This window comes from Henckelia pumila, chromosome 3 (assembly GCF_033568475.1).
Source record: "Henckelia pumila isolate YLH828 chromosome 3, ASM3356847v2, whole genome shotgun sequence".
Taxonomy (NCBI): Eukaryota; Viridiplantae; Streptophyta; class Magnoliopsida; order Lamiales; family Gesneriaceae; genus Henckelia; species Henckelia pumila.
Window position 1 is genome coordinate 81,255,054 of NC_133122.1, and position 19,534 is coordinate 81,274,587.

Below are 19,534 nucleotides of genomic sequence, written 5' to 3' on the forward strand. Positions count from 1 at the left end.
CTAAAAAGAAACAAGTTCCACTAGTGCTTTTTCTGTCCACCTTATATCCACCAAAGTCGGCATCACAATATGCTTTTAAATCAAAGAAAGAATTTTTCGAATACCACAAGCCGAGATTTGGAGTATTTGAAAGATATTTGAAAATGCGTTTTAAGACGAACAAATGCGATTCTTTTGGACATGATTGAAATCGTGCACACAAGCAAACACTAAACATAATGTCCGGTCTACTAGCAGTAGCATAAAGTAAGGAGCCAATCATACTACGAAAGGAAGATTGATCTACAGTTTTACCATTTTCATCTTTGTCGAGTCTGATTGCTGTGCTCATCGGTGTGGATGATGATTTTGTATTCTCCATCCCAAATTATATCATCAACATAGATTTGCACAATTAATAAATCATCTTTAACATTCTTGGTGAATAAAGTAATGTCGATATTTCCTCTTGAAAAACCATTTGAAAGCAAGAAAGTAGACAATTTATCATACCAAGCTCTAGGAGCTTGTTTCAATCCATACAAGGCTTTGTTAAGTCTAAACACATGATCAGGAAAAACAGTATCAACAAAGCCATCAGGTTGTTCAATGTAAACCTCCTCTTTCAATTCACCATTAAGAAATGCACTCTTGACATCCATTTGAAATAACTTGAAATTTCTAGAGCAAGCAAAAGCAAGTAGCATGCGAATAGATTCTAGTCTAGAAACAGGCGCATAAGTTTCATGATAATCTATGTCTTCTTCTTGACTATATCCTTTAGCTACAAGCCTAGCTTTATTTCTCATGATAGTACCATGCTCGTCAAGTTTATTCCTAAAAACCCATTTAGTACCAATGATAGATCTATCATGCAGCCTAGGAACAAGATTCCAAATATTATTACGTCTAAACTCATTCAACTCATCTTGCATAGCAATAATCCATGAATCATCTAATAAAGCATCATCAATGCACTTAGGTTCAACATGCGAAACAAAAGCAAGATGATTGCAAATATTATTAATTGAAGAGCGAGTGGTTAATCCCTTCGAAGGACTTTCAATGATAAGATCCATAGGATGATCTTTGTGAAGCGTCCAATCCTTCGAAAGTGGTGTTTTCTCAACAGAAACATCTATATCATTTAAGCTTGAGGAGGCCATCTCTTCTTCGAGTAATTCTAAATCATCGTTAGTATTACGAGGAACTATAGACATAGATTCATCAAATATTACATGAATTGATTCTTCAACAAGTAAAGTGCATTTATTAAATACTCTAAAAGTCTTACTTGTAGTAGAATATCCAAGAAAAATACCTTTGTCGGATTTGACATCAAATTTGCCAAGGTTGTCCTTACCGTTATTATGAATATAGCATTTGGAACCGAAAGCTCGAAAGTATGAAATGTTAGGATTTCTCCCTCTCCATAATTCATATGGAGTTTTCTTGAGAATTGGCCTTATTGATACACGATTGATAATGTAACAAGCAGTTCATTGCTTCAGCCCAAAAATATTTTGGTAGAGAATGCTCATATATCATGGTCCTTGCAATCTCCACAAGTGTCCTATTTTTTCTCTCAATGACCCCGTTTTGTTGACGAGTCCTAGGACAAGAAAAATTGTGACCGATGCCTTTCTCTTCACAAAAGTTTGAAAAACTCTCATTTTGAAATTCAGTTCCGTGGTCACTACGGATCTGTTTTATAGAAAGATTTTTCTTATTCTCAACTCGTTTGACAAAAGTTTTAAAATAATCAAAGGCATCATTTTTGTGGGCTAAAAACAATGTCCACATGTAACGTGAAAAATCATCCACAATGACAAATGCATAAAGCTTCCCTCCTAGGCTAGCGTTCCTCGAGGGACCACATAGATCTAGGTGGAGAAGTTCAAGGGGCATAGAAGTTGATACAAAATTTTTGCTTTTAAAAGATTCTTTTGTATGTTTGCCAAGTTGACATGCAACACAAACATAATCTAATTTTAAATAGAGTTTTGGCATACCAATAACTAAATCAAGTTTAAAAAGTTTTTCTATGGTACTAGGACCAACATGACCTAGTCGTCTATGCCAAAGAATGTTGTCATCAACATTCAAGGATACAAGGCTTTTAATATTTGATAAAGATAAATTATTTAAAGAAACCTTGTATACATTTTCACTTCTATATCCTTTGAAATTTATGGATTTGTCAGTCGTGAGTGATATAGTGCAGTGTTGGGGAGTGAATTTGACTTCATAACCTCTATCACACAATTGACTTATGCTTAGTAAGTTATGATTAAGCCCTTTCACTAGGAGTACATCATCAATCAAGCAGGATTCAGATATACCTATTGAGCCGATTCTTTCGATAATTCCTTTGCTGTTGTCTCCAAATGTGACAGTTCCTTTCTCCTTTGGTTTGATGGATTGGAGTAGCTCTTTGTTCCCGGTCATATGTCTAGAACATCCACTGTCTAGATACCATATGCTTGGAAGAACAGCTTTCCTATTTCCTTGCAAAAATTTATTTTGGTACCCTTTAGTTCTTTTGGGTCCACAGAGTTAGAAAAGAGAAATACAAAATAGATTTCTAAGAGTTCAGTCTCTCATAGCGACATCATCGCCACTTTCCAAGAGTGCTCCCAGTAGTAGGTAGGGCTATGGCCTCTTTAAAAACCTATTTCCTTGGACAGAGCAGCGTTCATCAGTAAGACCAGTCGCAAGTCAAGGCAGTTTAAACCGGTCATCAGTAAGAACAGTCGCAAGTCAAGGCAGTTTAAACCGGTCTATGATGAACTCCCTTGGATCATGATCTCATAATGCCGACTAATGAGTTGTTAAGTACTCTTAGGCCTCCATTTCATATAGCTCTTTTGATCATATTGAAATTTTAAAGATCTACATTTATGTCTAACATGACCTATTTTACAACAATAAGAACATGTAGGGGGTAATCTCATTTTTGCCTTAGAAATTAGGCTAGTAAAGTCAATTGATTTCTTACCATACCCTAGTCCACCCTTATCAAAACTACATTTCTGCATGCTAAGTAAATTATTTAAATTATTACTACTAACATTGAACTTATCAAAAGATTTTTCTAAGTGAGCTATGTCATCCTTTAATCTTAGGTTTTCATGCTCCTTAGTCTCTAATTCATGTTTGAGCTTTCTATTTTTTTTTCTAAGAGATTTAGCCATATCAAACATGTTTTTATATGCATGTAGTAGTTCGTCATAGGAAGGTACCTCGTCATCGTCGTCGGAGACGATGTCATCACTTTTAGCCATGAGGCAGATGTTTGCTTCCTCCTCGTCATCGTCGCTATCACTCCAAGTGGCTATGAGTGCTTTCTTCTTTCTCTTGTCAACTTTCTTGTTGATAGGACACTCATTTGCATAGTGGCCTTGTTTTTGACAGTTGTAGCAGGTAACTTCTTTGTCCGTCTTCTTTTTGAAGTTGTTTCCTCGCATAAATCTTTTGAATTTTCTTGCAAAGAGTGCCATATCATCATCTTCATCTTCTTTGGATTGGCTAGATAGAGCAATCCCCTTGGCCTTGATATCTTCTTTCTTTATTTCCTTCCTTGTTGACAGTTCCAACTCATGGGTTTTTAGAGTCCCATGAAGTTGATCAAGGTCATATGAAGCGGTGTCGCCTTTGTTGGATTCTATGATAGCCATCCTCTTGGCATCCCACTCCTTGGGTAAGGCGCGTAGAGCTCTCCTCCACACTTATTTGGTTGGATATTGTTCCCAAAGTTGGGCTAGCTCATTGATAATTTGAGTAAGCCTTCAGAACATTGTGTCAATATCCTCATTGGCTTCCATCTCAAATGTTTCGTATTTGAGTTGGAGTAGATCGATCTTCGTTTCTTGTCTTGATTAGTCCCTTCATGGCATATTTCCAAGTTGTCCCATATCTCTTTAGCGGATGAGCACATTGAGATCCGGTTGTACTCGTTCATATCTAAGGAACAATGAAGAATATTCATGGCTTTAGCATTTTAGATATAAGTTTCATATCCTCCTTAGAAAAGTCGTCCATTCCTTTAGAAATTTTGACACCCTCAACCTCTTTAGTAGGTATGTAGGGACGTTTCACAGTAACCTTCCAAAGGTCATAGTCTACGGATTGGATATATAGGGACATTCAATTTTTCCAATATCCGTAGTTTATGCCATTGAAAAGAGGAGGACGATTTGTTGATTGCCCTTGAGCATAGTCGCTCGCTAGATTTGCCATAAGAACCTTTTTGAAAATATTTTGTAAAAAGGTGGCTCTGATACCACTTGTTAGAACCTAATGGGGGGGGATTTAGGTTCTATTGGCAACTTTAGAAATTTAAAGCGATTATGCTAGTACGCAAGCGGAAGACTTAAAGCAATTAATAATAAGTGCGGTAAATAAATGCGTAATGTAAATAAAAGGGATAAGAGATGTTTATGAAAGTTCGACGATAAATCGTCTACATCTCCCTTTCTTGGTTAAGATCGATTAACCAAGGATCCACTAGCACTTCAACGTCTTGGCCTTGATGGCTCCAAGGATAGCCGTACAACTCAACACAATCACCGCACCGATACAACTCAAACTCTTGGACTTAAGGGCTCCAAGGATAGCCTCAACACAACACACTTGGCTTCACACTCAAGTGCTTACAATGATAGCACAACACACTTGGCTTCACACTCAAGTGTTTACAACAATAGCACAACCAACTCACGAACTATTTTTACAAACACTCTCAAATACTTGAATATATCACACACACACTTTGATAGTGAGAAATTGCTTGCAAAGGAGAGAAGAGATGAGTTGGGATGTCTCCAAATGAACTTGGATGGCCTCTATTTATAGTTGGCAAAGATTTGAATCTGATTTGAGTGCTTGGAGCGTGTGTTAAGAAGTCAAGGAGTGACAAAAAGTGTTCGGCGCCGCTGCCTACTTTTTCCCAGCACTGAACGGATTTTGTGAAAAAATCATATCTTCCAATCTAACCGTTGGATTGATCTGAAATTTGAACTAAAGCTTTAAAACATCTGGATATTCATTCTGAACGGTAAAGATTTGATTTTAACGAGTCAAACATTTCCAGTAATTTTCGGAAGTCACTTCATCAAGTTTTCGAACTTGTTTTGTGCAACAAATTTGAAAAATTCATATCTCCATATCCATCCGTTGGATTGATCTGAATTTTGGACAAAGGTTGTAAAACATCCTAAATTGGAATCTGATTGGTGGAGATTTTATTTAATGTCTTAAAAAATCCCAGTTAATTTCTGAAGTTGAATCTTCATCATTTACTTCATGTTCTGCAGAAATAGGTACTGTGCAACATTTGTGGAATATTCATAACTCCATATATAGCCGTTGGATTGATATGAAATTTTGATTTAAGTTTTATAACATCCTGATATTGATTTTTATCGGTGAAGATTTTATTTGGATGTCTCAAGCACGTCCTGTAATTTTCCGAAGTTGATTCTTCATCCTTCACTTCAAGTTCTGCAGAAATAGGTACTGCACAACTTTTGTGGAAAAGTCATAACTTCATATCTAGCCGTTGGATTGCTCTCAAATTTGGACAGCACATGTAAAACTTCCTCATCATGATTATGATTGGTGAAGATCGGATTTTATTACCTAGAAAATTCTCAGTAATTTTCGGAAGTTGCTGCTCCATACTTTGGCTTCTTCTTGTCTTTTTCTTCATATCTCTTAACAATGTTTCATCCATTCAATGAGCAATAAAAAACTTTATAAATACATTTATAGCTTCAAAATAGCTTCCAAGAATTTAATCATCAATAAATCTAATCTGTAAAATCTCACTTTAAATGGTTAGTAACAATTAACCGAGTTTTGTAATCATCAAAACATAATATTATGAGACTTGTTAATGCATTAAAAACATTAATCTCATAACACGATATTTGTATGCGTTTAAGGCGTAACACAATCTAAGGAGGATTTTTTGGCTTCTTTATATAGGATACGTATACATTGAAGAGAGAGTAGAAAAAGAGAGAACCGAGATTGAGAGAATTGTGCGTACACTTTGAAGAATTCTAAAGCTCGGATTTATTTTTTTGTTTGTGGTTTACTTGTTCGACGTGAAGAGTTTGAGAGCATTAAAGAATTGGATCGTTGTGTTGCTCTTGGTTTTTAGTAGACAAGGATCATCTCCTTATTTGATTTTCTTATTCTATTTCATATATAATTTTTAGGAGTTGTTTTGATTATTTATTTTCTCACTTGTTTTGAGAAAATTGAGTTTGACAATAATTCATTAGTTTTAGGATTTGTGAAACTCTTTGATTTATTTCCTAGTGAAAGTTTTGCTCTGAGACGTTGCAAGAGTATTGTATACTCTTGCTTAAATATCTGAGTCTATTTATCTGGTTGATTTTTTTATTTTAACGATTTTATTATTTCCCCTGTATGTTACTTGAAGTGTTATTGAAGATGTTGCCAACACCTAGTGACAACATCTGAATCTGTTTATGTGCAACCGTTTATTCCTTACAAGTGGCATCAGAGATATATTATTGATACACTAAGAACTGATCCTGGTTTATTTATTTTTACAGGGAATAATATGGACTCGTCTACTACTGCAAACTTGTTTTTGAAATCTCCGGTTCTTGATGGCTCTAATTATGCTTTGTGGAAGACAAGGATGCACTTCACTATCAAAGCTATGGATGAACGTGCATGGAGGAGTATACTTACCGGTTGGATTGCATTAAAGATCGTGGACAAATATGGTGACTACATCAGAAAAAAAGAAACCACGTGGACAACCGAGGAGGCACAAATCTCAAGCTTCAATGCTAAAGCAATCAATGCTATATTCTCAAACGTGGACATGAGAATGTTCGGGCTTATTGCTGACTGTGTTACTGTAAAAGATGCATGGGATACTCTAGAAGAGTATTGTGAAGGATCGGAGAGTGTCAAAAGAACAAGGATGAGACTTCTTAACTCAAAATTCGAGAATCTTCGTATGAATGAAGATGAAACTATTTCTGAATATGATCAGCGTCTTCGAGAGTTAATCACTGAAGCATTCACTCTTGGGGAACCGATTGCTAATGAAATACTTGTGAATAAAGTTCTTCGTTGAATAACGAAAAAATTTAATGGGAAGATTTGGGCACTTGAAGAAGTTAAAGAAACTTCAAAGATGAAGTTGACATAATTGATTAGTATTCTTCAAGTGTTTGAGATGAATACTATAGCACGGAAGAAGGACAAGGCAAAATCAATAGCCTTTCAAGCTTCAAATGACTCATATGAGGATTATGTTCAGTTTCGTCAAGAGGTTCTTCAATCTGATCTAGAGGATAATACGATCTCACTCATCACCAAAAAGTTCAATGACTATTTGAAGAAGATGAAAGAGACAAGGAAAATTAATCAGAAACTTAATGATCCAATGTTCTCTAACAAGCCGTTGAGAATTTCTGGACCAGAACAGTCACCGAGGAAGTTTCCTGATCCTCAGAAGCCTCGACTGATGTTAGAAGGAAAGAAGAATCCTACTTCGAAGAAGATTGACACTGTAAAATGTCATGCATGTCAAGGCTTTGGAATTATGCCAATGAGTGTGCGAATACTCTTTGAAAGGAAAAAAAAAACATCATTGAGTGATGAATCTGAAGATGAAGAACAAGAATATGAAGAAAGTCACACAATCCTTACAGCTTTACTGGAAAGCAAAAAGTTGTTTCAAGTCAATCCATTAGGTGTTGCCGCAGGTATTGCCACACTTGGCCGCAACATCTCCCAAAGTTCAGTAAGTTTAACGTCTTCTACTACTAATGATAAGTGTAATTCTGATGCAGGTGATGAATCAATGTCTATGGAAGATGTTACGCCTTAAACGCGTACAAATCTCATGTAATGAGATTAATGTTTTTAATGCATTAACAAGTCTCAAAATATTGTGTTTTGATGATTACAAAACTCGGTTAATTATTACAAACAATTTAAAGTGAGAAATTTTCAGATAATAATATTTTTGTGTAGGACAATATTGGAAACAAGAACCGATAATAAAAAATTGGAGATAAAAATTTAAATGTTCGATTTTTCCCAGGGTCGGACAGTTCGAAGAAGGTTCGGACCACCCGAAGATTATTCAGTATTTAAATATGTTTGGAGGATAAGATCGGAGGTCACGAAAGACTTGTTCGGACGATCCGAAGCTAGTTCGGACGGCCCGAAGATTTCCTGAAATATAATGTTGCTCCGAGGCACTCTCGGAGGCCACGAAATGCACACTTCGGACGCCCCAAAGTTAAGTTCGGAGGAACCGATCTCTTTTACGGCAACTGAAGATTTTGTCGGAAGAAATTTGCCGGAATGAATTTAATGCAACCGTTCGGACGACCCGAAGATGAGTTTGGACCCCCCGAACAGTTCACCAGCCGCAGAAATTTTAATTTGAATCAGACAAGTTCGGACGACCTGAAAACCCGTTTGGAGGATCCGAACCTGCTCGAAATTGCAACTATAAATAGAGGCCATTACAAGCCAATTGAGATATCCAATTCACTCTCATCTCTTGCAAGCATCTCCTCTCATTCATAGTGTTCTATCAAAGAGTTATTCGATATATTCGCTCAAAAATTGAGAGTTGTTTGAAAAGATAATTTGAGAGTTGGTTGTTCAATTGTTGTAAAAACTGGTGTGTGAAGTCGAGTGTGTTGTGCGATTGTTGAGGATATCCTTGGAGCCCTTAAGGCCAAGTGTATCGAGTTGTATCGGCGCGGTGATTGTGTTGAGTTGTACAGCTATCCTTGGAGCCATCAAGGTCAAGACGTTCGAAGTGCTAGTGGATCCTTGGTTAATAGATCTTAACCAAGAAGGGGAGACGTAGACGATTTATCGTCGAACTTCCATAAACATCTCTTATCCCTTTTATTGCTTTATTTACATTACGCATTTATTTACCGCATTTATTATTTATTGCTTCAAGTCTTCCGCTTGCGTATTTGCATAATCGTTTTATATTGCTAAAGTTGCTAATAGAACCTAAATCCCCACCCCACCCCCATTAGGTTCTAACAAGTGGTATGAAAGCCACCTTTTTACAAAATATTTTCAAAAAAGCTCAATGACAAATCTAGCGAGCGATTAGGATCAAGACCAATCAACCAATCATCCTCCTCTTTTCAACGGCATAAACTACGGATATTGGAAAAATCAAATGTCCCTATATATCCAATCCGTAGACTATGATCTTTGGAAAGTAACAGTGAAAGATCCCTATATACCTATGAAAGAGGTTGAAGGGGTTAACATTCCTAAGGGAATGAATGACTTTTCAAAGGAGGATATGAAATTAATTTCTCAAAATGCTAAAGATATGAATATTTTGCATTGTTACCTAGATATGAACGAGTACAACCGAATCTCGATGTGCTCCTCCGCAAAAGAGATTTGGGACAAATTAGAGATATGCCACGAAGGAACCAACCAAGTAAAAGAGACAAAGATCGATCTTCTACAACTCAAATACGAGCCATTTGAGATGGATTCCAATGAAGACGTAGATACAATGTTCCGAAGGCTCTCTCAAATCATCAATGAGCTAGCCCAACTTGGAGAACAATATCCAAACAAGAAAGTGTGGAGGAGAGCTCTACGCGCCCTACCCAAGGAGTGGGATGCCAAAAGGACTGCTATCATTGAATCCAACAAAGGAGAAACCACATCCTATGATCTTGATCAACTCCATGGTACCCTAAAAACCCATGAGTTGGAATTGTCTACAAGGAAGGAAATAAAGAAAGAAGATTGAAAGATCAAGGAAAAAGGGATTGCCTTATCCAGCCAAACCAAAGATGATGATGATGATGACATGACTCTCTTTGCGAGAAAATTCAAAAGATTTATGCGAGGAAACAACTTCAAGAAAGAAAAGAAGCCGGACAAAGAAGTAACGTGCTACAACTGTCAACAACAAGGCCACTATGCAAATGAGGGCCCCCTCAAAAAGAAGGTTGACAAAGGCAAGAAGAAATCCCTAACTTGGAGCGACAGTGATGATGACGAGGAGGAAGCCAACATCTGCCTCATGGCTAAGGATGATGACATTGTCTTTGACGACGATGATGAGGTACCTTCCTACGATGAGTTAATACATTCTTATAAACTTATGTTTGACATGACTAAATCACTTAGAAAGGAAAATAGAAATCTCAAAAATGAATTAGAATCTAAGGAGCATGAAAACCTAAGATTAAAAGATGACATAGCTCACTTAGAAAAATCATTTGATAAATTCAATGTTAGTAGTAATAAATTGAATAATTTACCAAGCATGTAGAAATGTAGTTTTGATAAAGGTGGAATAGGGTATGGTAAGATATCTATAGACTTTGCTAGCCTTATTGCTAAAGCAAAAATGAGATCACCCCCTACATGCTCTTACTGCTGTAAAATAGGTCATGCTAGACATAAATGTAGATCTTTGAAATATCAATATGATAAAAAGAACTATATGAAATAGAGACCTAAGAGTACTTAACAAATCATCAGTTGGCATTATGATAACATGATCTAAGAGAGTTCATCATAGACCGGTTTAAACTGCCTTGACTTGCAACTGGTCTTCCTGATGAATGCTGCTCTGTCCAAGAAAATAGGTTTTTAAAGAGGCCATAACCCTACCTACTACTAGGAGCATTTTTGGAAAGTGTCGATGATGTCGCTATGAGAGACTGAACTCTTAGAAGTCCATTTTGTATCTCTTGTTTCTAACACTGTGGACCCAAAAGAACTAAAGGGTACCAAATCAATTCTTGCGGGAAAATAGGAAAAATGTTCTCCCTAGCATATGATATCTAGACAGTGGATGTTCTAGACATATGACGGGGAACAAGGAACTACTCCAATCAGTCAAACCAAAGGAGAAGGGAACTGTCACCTTTGGAGACAACAACAAAGGAGTAATTGAAGGAATCGACTCAATAGATATTTCTAAATCTTGCTTGATGGATGATGTACTCCTAGTGAAAGGACTTAAGCATAACCTACTAAGCATAAGTCAATTGTGCGATAGAGGTTATGAATTCAAATTCACTTCCCAACACTGCACAATATCACTCACATCTAACAAATTCATAAATTTCAAAGGATATAGAAGTGAAAATGTTTTCAAGGTTTCTTTAAATAATTTATCTTTGACAAATATTAAAAGACTTGTATCCTTGAATGTTGATGACAACATTCTTTGGCATAGATGATTAGGACATGTTGGTCCTAGTACCATTGAAAACTTTTTAAACTTGATCTAGTAGTTGGTATGCCAAAACACAATTTAAAACTAGATTCTGTTTGTGATGCACGTCAACTGGAAAACACACAAAAGAATCTTTTAAAAGCAAAAATTTTGTATCTACTTCTATGCCCCTTGAACTTCTCCACCTAGATCTATGTGGTCCCTCGAGGAACGCTAGCCTAGGAGGAAAGCTTTATGCATTTGTCATTGTGGATGATTTTTCACGTTTCACGTAGACACTATTTTTAGCCCACAAAAATGATGCCTTTGATTATTTTAAAACTTTTGTCAAACGTGTTGAGAATGAGAAAAATCTTTCAATAAAGCAGATCCGTAGTGACCATGGAATTGAATTTCAAAATAAAAGTTTTACAAATTTTTGTGAAGAGAAAGGCATCGGTCACAATTATTCTTGTCCTAGGAATCCTCAACAAAATCGGGTCGTTGAGAGGAAAAATAAGACACTTGTGGAGATTGCGAGGAACATGATATGTGAGCTTTTTCTACAAAAATATTTTTGGGTCGAAGCAATGAACACTGCTTGTTATATCATCAATCGTGTATCAATAAGGCTCATTCTCAAGAAAACTCCATATGAATTATGGAGAGGGAGAAATCCTAACATTTATTATTTTCAGGCTTTTGGATCAAAATGCTACATCCATAATAATGGTAAGGACAACCTTGGTAAGTTTGATGCCAAGTCTGACGAAGGCATTTTTCTCGGATATTCTACCTCAAGTAAGAATTTTAGATTATTTAATAAACGTACTTTATTAGTTGAAGAATCTATGCATGTTATATTTGATGAATCTATGTCCGTAGTTTCTCGTACTACTAACGATGATGTAGAATTACTCGAAGAAGAGATGACTTCTTCAAGCCTAAATGATATAGATGTTTCTGTTGAGAAAACTCCACTACCGAAGGAATGGACAATTCACAAAGATAATCCTATGGATCTTATCATTGGAAGTCCTTCAAAGGTAGTAACCAATCGATCTTCTCTTAATAATATTTGCAATCGTCTTGCTTTTGTTTCGCATGTTGAACCTAAGTGTATTGATCATGCTTTATGTGAGACCTCGTTTCTAATCAACTAATATAAGAAAACAAGCGATATGTAAACAAGAAACCAATAATATATATTTTTTTAAAGGAGGCTCGCGCGCCCGCGCTGACATCAGCGCGCCCGCACCTAAGCCCCGCAAAAACCAGCGCGCCCGCGCTTATGCTGCGCAAAAACTAGCGCGCCCGCGCTCTAAGTAAGAGCGCCCGCGCCCATACCTCGCAAAGAGGCCGTGCGCCCGCGCCAACAACCGCGCGCCCACGCCGTCCCCTCGCCCATAATTGTGAAGGCACTGAAATAAACTCAATCAAAACCTAAACACTTACATTAAGAGTATTTGACATGCCAAAACAATACAAGAAAGGTTTAGAGAAGAGAAACATTCAATACGGTAGTACCTACATCGATTCTTGCTTACAAAACAATTACGAGAAGTTCGAATGACTAAACATGTTCGCAAAACATAACTAGGTTGACATGCTGATTCGACTTCTAAATGAGTCTCACTTCTATCTCTTGCTCTGGACGCTAACCAGGTCTATGCTGACTTGATCCTGCCCTTCCTGTTGCCAAGTACACATACAAAACAAAGCAACAGCCGGATAACCGGTGAGAATGATACTCACAGTAAAAGCAACATATCAAGTAATACAACAATAAACATGCTTTCAAGAAAACAACACAATCAATAACAACGTAATGAAATACATGTCTTTAAATCTGGATATCAAATCTGATAAACAAAGGATTGCTGCTGTGCTTTTGGGATCCCGAGGATGAGATTATGTGACGACTCACCGACTCTTCCAATCGAGGTGGTGCCACATATCTCACTCCTCTAGACTTTGAGCAACCATAATGAGTATGCTAGCACTAGGCGATACGACTACGACCTAGGCCACTCAATCATAGTTCCCAAACGTCCAAACAAAAAGGGGCGGTTCTGCCCGCTAGAAACAAGATTGGCTCAAGATAAATGTATATCAAAACATAAACATAAGCCACATAAACAACTTAAATAACAACCAAAATACAAGTTCCACATGCTAGAACAAGTATTGATGCAATATGTGATTTGAAAGGGAAACTCGAGAATTAACAGTTCCGAGTATGCTATCCCGCTACGATGACTGCTTTTACCTTTCAATGCCGTAGATCCAACTCCGGACAAGCTACAACAAAAGATTGTATCAACAACTATACAACCTAAACAACAACAACGGTTCAAGGTAAAACTCTTTACCGATCTTCGTCCAACTCTTGATGATCAAAATGCTGTTAACTCTGGCTTGACAAACTCCAAACGAATCTGTCCAGATGAAATACAAGATCAATAACCAAGATCAACTTACAATTCAAGTTCAACAACTTCAAAAACGGTTCAAATCTCCAAAACTCAAACCGACGGCATAACGGCTATAACTGAACAAACTGACAACGCAGACAGCAGTTTAATAGAGATATAACCTCATAACAATGCTAAGACAACCAAAACAAGGCAATCCCAACAAATCTCAAAATCAATATTTTCGAAAATGGCTTCCAAAATCATAACAAATCCGAACGTCGCTCTAATTCAAAACTGACAGATAATAAACGATCAGAACTCTGTCTAGAACAACATACTCGAATCTAGAACGATTCTAACAACATCCAAAAACTAGAATGTATCCTATCGTAGAAGAACTTACAATATAACAGAGCTCTCACTGTAGTGATCGATAATCTGCCTTCAGAAATAAATTCCAATGGCCGGATCGAGCTCGGACTGAAATCTAGAAGCTTGAAAAGGTGATGGGGCATTTCAATGGAGGAGGAGCCGGATAAGGAAGGAGAAGGATTAAAGAGCAAAGTCAAAAGTTGAGTAGATAATATATAAAATCCACTATTTGCATTTTAGTCCCTGAAATTTCCAAAATTTGCAAAAAGGACCCTGATCAAAATCAAATCGGCTCGAGAACTCTGTAATCTCCGATTAACTCAAATAAACTCATTTAAGATAAAAAACGGGGCGTTACAATTCTCCCCCACTAAGAAGAGATTTCGTCCTCGAAATCAACAAGAACCACAACTCATAAGATAGAATAAAGAACTAAAGACAGTAAGAAGAACTCACGTCATCCGAATAACTCCGAAAATCGCTGTCTCATGTCAGATTCTGTCTCCCAAGTCGCTTCCTCGATGCCGTGATGGCTCCACTGCACTTTCACTAACGGGATCGACTTGGTTCTGAGTTGTTTCTCCTTCCGATCAAGGATCTGAATCGGTCGCTCAAAGTAGCTCAGAGTCTCGTCTAACTCGGCTTCGTCAGGCTGAAGAATATGAGAAGGATCTGGATGATACTTTCGCAGCATAGAGATGTGAAAAACGTCGTGAATACCACATAAAGATGGAGGAAATGCAAGTCTGTAGGCAAGATCACCTATCTTCTCGAGAATCTCGTACGGCCCGATGAATCTCGGAGATAACTTCCCTCTCTTACCGAATCTGACAGTGCCTCTGAAAGGAGAAATCTTCAAAAAGACTCGGTCTCTCTGATCAAAACTCAGAGGTCTACGCCTGACATTCGCATAATTCGCCTATCTATCTTGAGCTGACTTCATTCTGGTCTGAATGATCTTAACATGCTCTACCATATCTCTAAGCATCTCTGGTCCCAAATCTGGTGACTCGGACAAATCATCCCAAAACAATGGAGATCGGCATTTTCTACCATACAAAGCCTCAAAAGGCGCCATACCGATACTCGCTTGGAAGCTGTTGTTGTAAGAAAACTCGACAAGAGGCAAAGAATCCTGCCAACTAGTGCCAAAGTCTAGCACTACCGCTCGCAGCATATCCTCTAACGTCTGGATAGTCCGCTCTGACTGTCCATCGGTCTGAGGATGATAAGCTGTACTCAGATGCAATCGAGTACCAAGTGCCCCCTGAAGACTGTGCCAAAAGTGAGAAGTGAATCTAGGATCTCTGTCTGAAACGATCGACTTCGGCACCCCATGCAATCTCACAACATTGCTAACATACAACTCAGCCATCTGATCATGATGATACGTCATCCTGTACGGAATAAAACATGCAGACTTCATCAATCGGTCGATCACTACCCAAATGACATCGCATCCTCAAACGGATCGTGGTAGCTTTGTGACAAAATCCATGGAAATGTGATCCCACTTCCATTCAGGAACAGATAGACTGTGCAACAGACCTCCTGGTTGCTTCCGTTCTGCTTTTACTTGCTGTCAGTTCAAACACCGAGATACAAACCTCGCTACGTCGCTCTTCATTCTCTTCCACCAGAACTGGTTCTTCAGGTCGTTGTACATCTTACGACCTCCAAGATGAATACTAAACCGAATGCAATGAGCCTCTCGGAGAATATGCTGTCTCAATTCCGAAATATCAGGCACAACAATATGGTTATTCACATACAGTACATCATCTCTAACCTGGAATTTAGACTGATGCCCAGATCTGACTTTCTCTACTAAAACCTGAATGCTCGGCTCAGACTTCTGTGGTTCTCTGATTGCAACAAACAACTCCGGTTCGGCTTGAATAGCAAACACTCTGATAGTCTCCCTATCTGTTTCAAACTCTAATCCAGAAGTGCAACAATCATCGATCAACTGAGAAGCACCAATAGTAGAAAGAGATAAAGAACATAGCTTTCGGCTCAAGGCATCTACTACTGCATTCGACTTTCCCGGATAATACTTGATTTCACAGTCGAAATCCTTCAACAGATCTAACCATCTTCTCTGTCTCATATTCAGCTCTGCCTGTGAAAACAAGTACTTAAGGCTCTTATGGTCAGAAAAGATCTCGAAAGACTCACCATAAAGATAGTGACGCCAGATCTTCAAAGCAAAGACGATCGCAGCTAGTTCAAGATCATGAACCGGATGACGAGTCTCGTGCAGTTTCAGCTGCCTCGATGCATACGCTATCACATGCTTATGCTGCATAAGAACACAACCCAAGCCTCGGTTAGAAGCATCACAATAGACTGTGAAACCTCCAGTACCCTTCGGAATAGAAAGAATTGGTGCACTCGTCAGTCTCCTCTTCAGATCAACAAAGCTAGCCTCACAATCTGGAGTCCAAACAAAAGGCGCATTCTTCTGAGTCAGCTGGGTAATTGGCTTGGCAATAGATGAGAAACCCTCGATGAAATGACGGTAATAACTAGCTAAACCCATGAAGCTTCGGATCTCAGGTACTGATGTCGGTCTAGGCCAATTCATAACCACTTCAATCTTGTTGGGATCGACAGAAATCCCATCTTCAGAAATAATATGACCGAGAAAGACAACTCGATCTAACCAGAATTCACACTTAGACAGCTTGGCAAACAACTGCTCAACTCATAAAATCTGCAGTACGGTCCTCAAGTGCTCTGCATGGTCAGTACGATTCTTCGAGTAGATAAGAATATCATAGATAAAGATAATGACGAACTCATCTAAATAACGCTGAAAGATACGGTTCATCAAACCCATAAAAACCGCTGGAGCGTTAGTCAAACCAAACGGCATGACTATAAACTCAAAGTGACCATACCTCATTCTGAATGCGGTCTTAGGAACATCTTCCTCTCGCACTCTCAGCTGGTGATAGCCTGACCTCAGATCAATCTTAGAATAGACAGAAGAACCCTGCAGCTGATCAAAAAGGTCATCTATTTGGGGTAAAGGATACCTGTTCTTAACTGTAGCCTGATTCAATTGGCGGTAGTCGATACAGAGCAGCATAGAACCATCCTTCTTCCGAACAAAAAGCACAGGAGCACCCCAAGGTGATACACTAGGTCTGATGTATCCCTTGGAAATCAAATCCTCAAGATGCTCCTTCAACTCTCTCAATTCAATAAGTGCCATACGATAAGGAGCTTTTGAAATAGGTTGAGTACCTGGCACCAAATCGATGCTGAATTCGATCTCTCGAATAGGTGGCAATCCAGGAACATCTTCCGGAAACACATTAGCAAAATCTCTAACCACTGGTAAGTCAACCAAAGCTGGGCTAGATTTCAGTACATCAACAGCATAAACCAAAAATCCTTCTGCACCTCTCTGTAACAAACGAGTCATAGATAACACTGAAATCAAAGGGATTCTAGATCGAGAACCCTTACCAAAGAATTTCCACTCGTCTGCCATTTCAGGTATGAACCTGACAACCTTCAGAAAACAATCAACTGTTGCCCTGTACTTGGTCAAAGCATCTAAACCGACAATACAATCAAAATCTGACAACCCAAGCACAATACAACCGAATTCTAACAAATTCCCCTCAAAACAAAGTTCACAGTTCCTGACTAGTCTGACAGAAACAATTCCTCCACCCAAAGGTGAAGTAGCAGCTACTACTGTAGGCAACAATTCAGTTGGCAAAGCATGCAATACACAAATTTCTCAGAGATAAAGGAATGGGAATCACCTGTATCTATCAAGACATGAGCAGAATAACCAAAAATCAAACAGTTACCTGCTATAACATCGTCAGGTGCTGCCTGAGCCTGATCCTCTGTCAAAGCAAAGACTCGTGCTTGCTGTCTCGGAGGATGGTTCGCACTAGAGTTACCTCCCTATCTATTCTGCTGCTGAGGCTGGAAGGAGTGCACTGCAGAAGACTGCCTCTCGGGTTGAGCTGCAGGTCGAGATGAACTTCCGCTCTGAGCTCTATCTCTGCTATGCTGAGGGCACACCTTAGAGAAGTGTCCCGGTTGCTGACAGGCGTTACAATTACCGAAGACTCCCACACACTGATCCGATGAGTGTCTTCCCCCACACTTGCTGCAGTACATGGCTGAAGATCCAGAACTCTGTCCTGAACCGAATTGCTTCAAACCACTAGAAATAGAAGAACTGTTCCCCTGCTTCTTGAACTGTTTACCTCTTGCTTTGTACTGATCTTTTCTGTTTCCCCCACTGTTTCCACCTTCATACCTTTGCTGCTGGTTCTGATGCTGCGGTGGCTGATTCTGATATTGAGATGGTGGGTTCTGATACTGCCTCTGTTGCTGAGGTGCTACCTGGTTACCTCTTTGCCTCCACAAGCCTGCTTCTGCTCCCTTTGCGTGATTCATGGCATCCGCAAAGTTGTTAGGCTTGTTGGTGTTTACCAATGTGAAGACGTCGGGGTTCAAACCATTGATGAACTGATCTGCCTTAGCTTCTTCATCTTCGGAAATTAGCGGTGCAAAACGCAACAGACTATCGAACTTAGCCACGTACTCTTCAATGTTCAGATTCCCTTGCCTCAGGTTGGAAAACTCTGCTCCCTTATCTTTGCGATACGAGATAGGGAAAAACCGCTTATAAAATTCAGATTTAAAAAGAGTCCAAGTAACTTCCGTACCTCTACTCTACATTGCTTTCTTTGTCATGATCCACCAGCTCTTAGCAACCCCACGTAGCTGATGAATGACTAACCTGATTCTGCGGTCATCTGTGTAATCAATGGAATCGAACAGCTGATCAATATCATCCAACCAACTCTCGCAGTCAACTGGATTTTCTGAACCCATCAATAACGGCGGATTGAACGACTAAAACCTCTTCAGCAAGGTTTCCATAGGTGTTGCTGAAGCATCCAACTGATCCACTTCAGTGCTAGCTTGCTCAGTCGCAGGGATAACTGGCGGTGTGTTTCTGTTTATCACTCGACGAGGACCCATCTGAATAACAAAGGTTAGGACACGAGATATCTCAATCGCTACAATCAGTGCCCTTACAACCGCTTGGAATACCCGATACCAGTCGATAACAGAAACAATTATATCTCAAGTAGATCATGCTTTATAAATTTAAATCACAAAACCATGTAATTCAATAATCCTCAACAATAAAGCATGCTCGCATGAAATTAAGTACACAGTTAAAATAATTCAAACACATGCGAGGAGCCAATACACGCAGACTCGATCTACCCGCTCACTCTAGTTCGACCAAGAATCTTAACTCTCTGATACCACTTAATGTGAGACCTCGTTTCTAATCAACTAATATCAGAGAACAAGAGGTATGTAAACAAGAAACCAATAATATATATATATATATATTTTTAAAGGAGGCTCGCGCGCCCGCGCTGACATCAGCGCGCCCGCGCCTAAGCCCAGCAAAAACCAGCGCGCCCGCGCTTATGCTACGCAAAAACTAGCGCGCCCGCGCTCTAAGTAAGAGCACCCGCGCCCA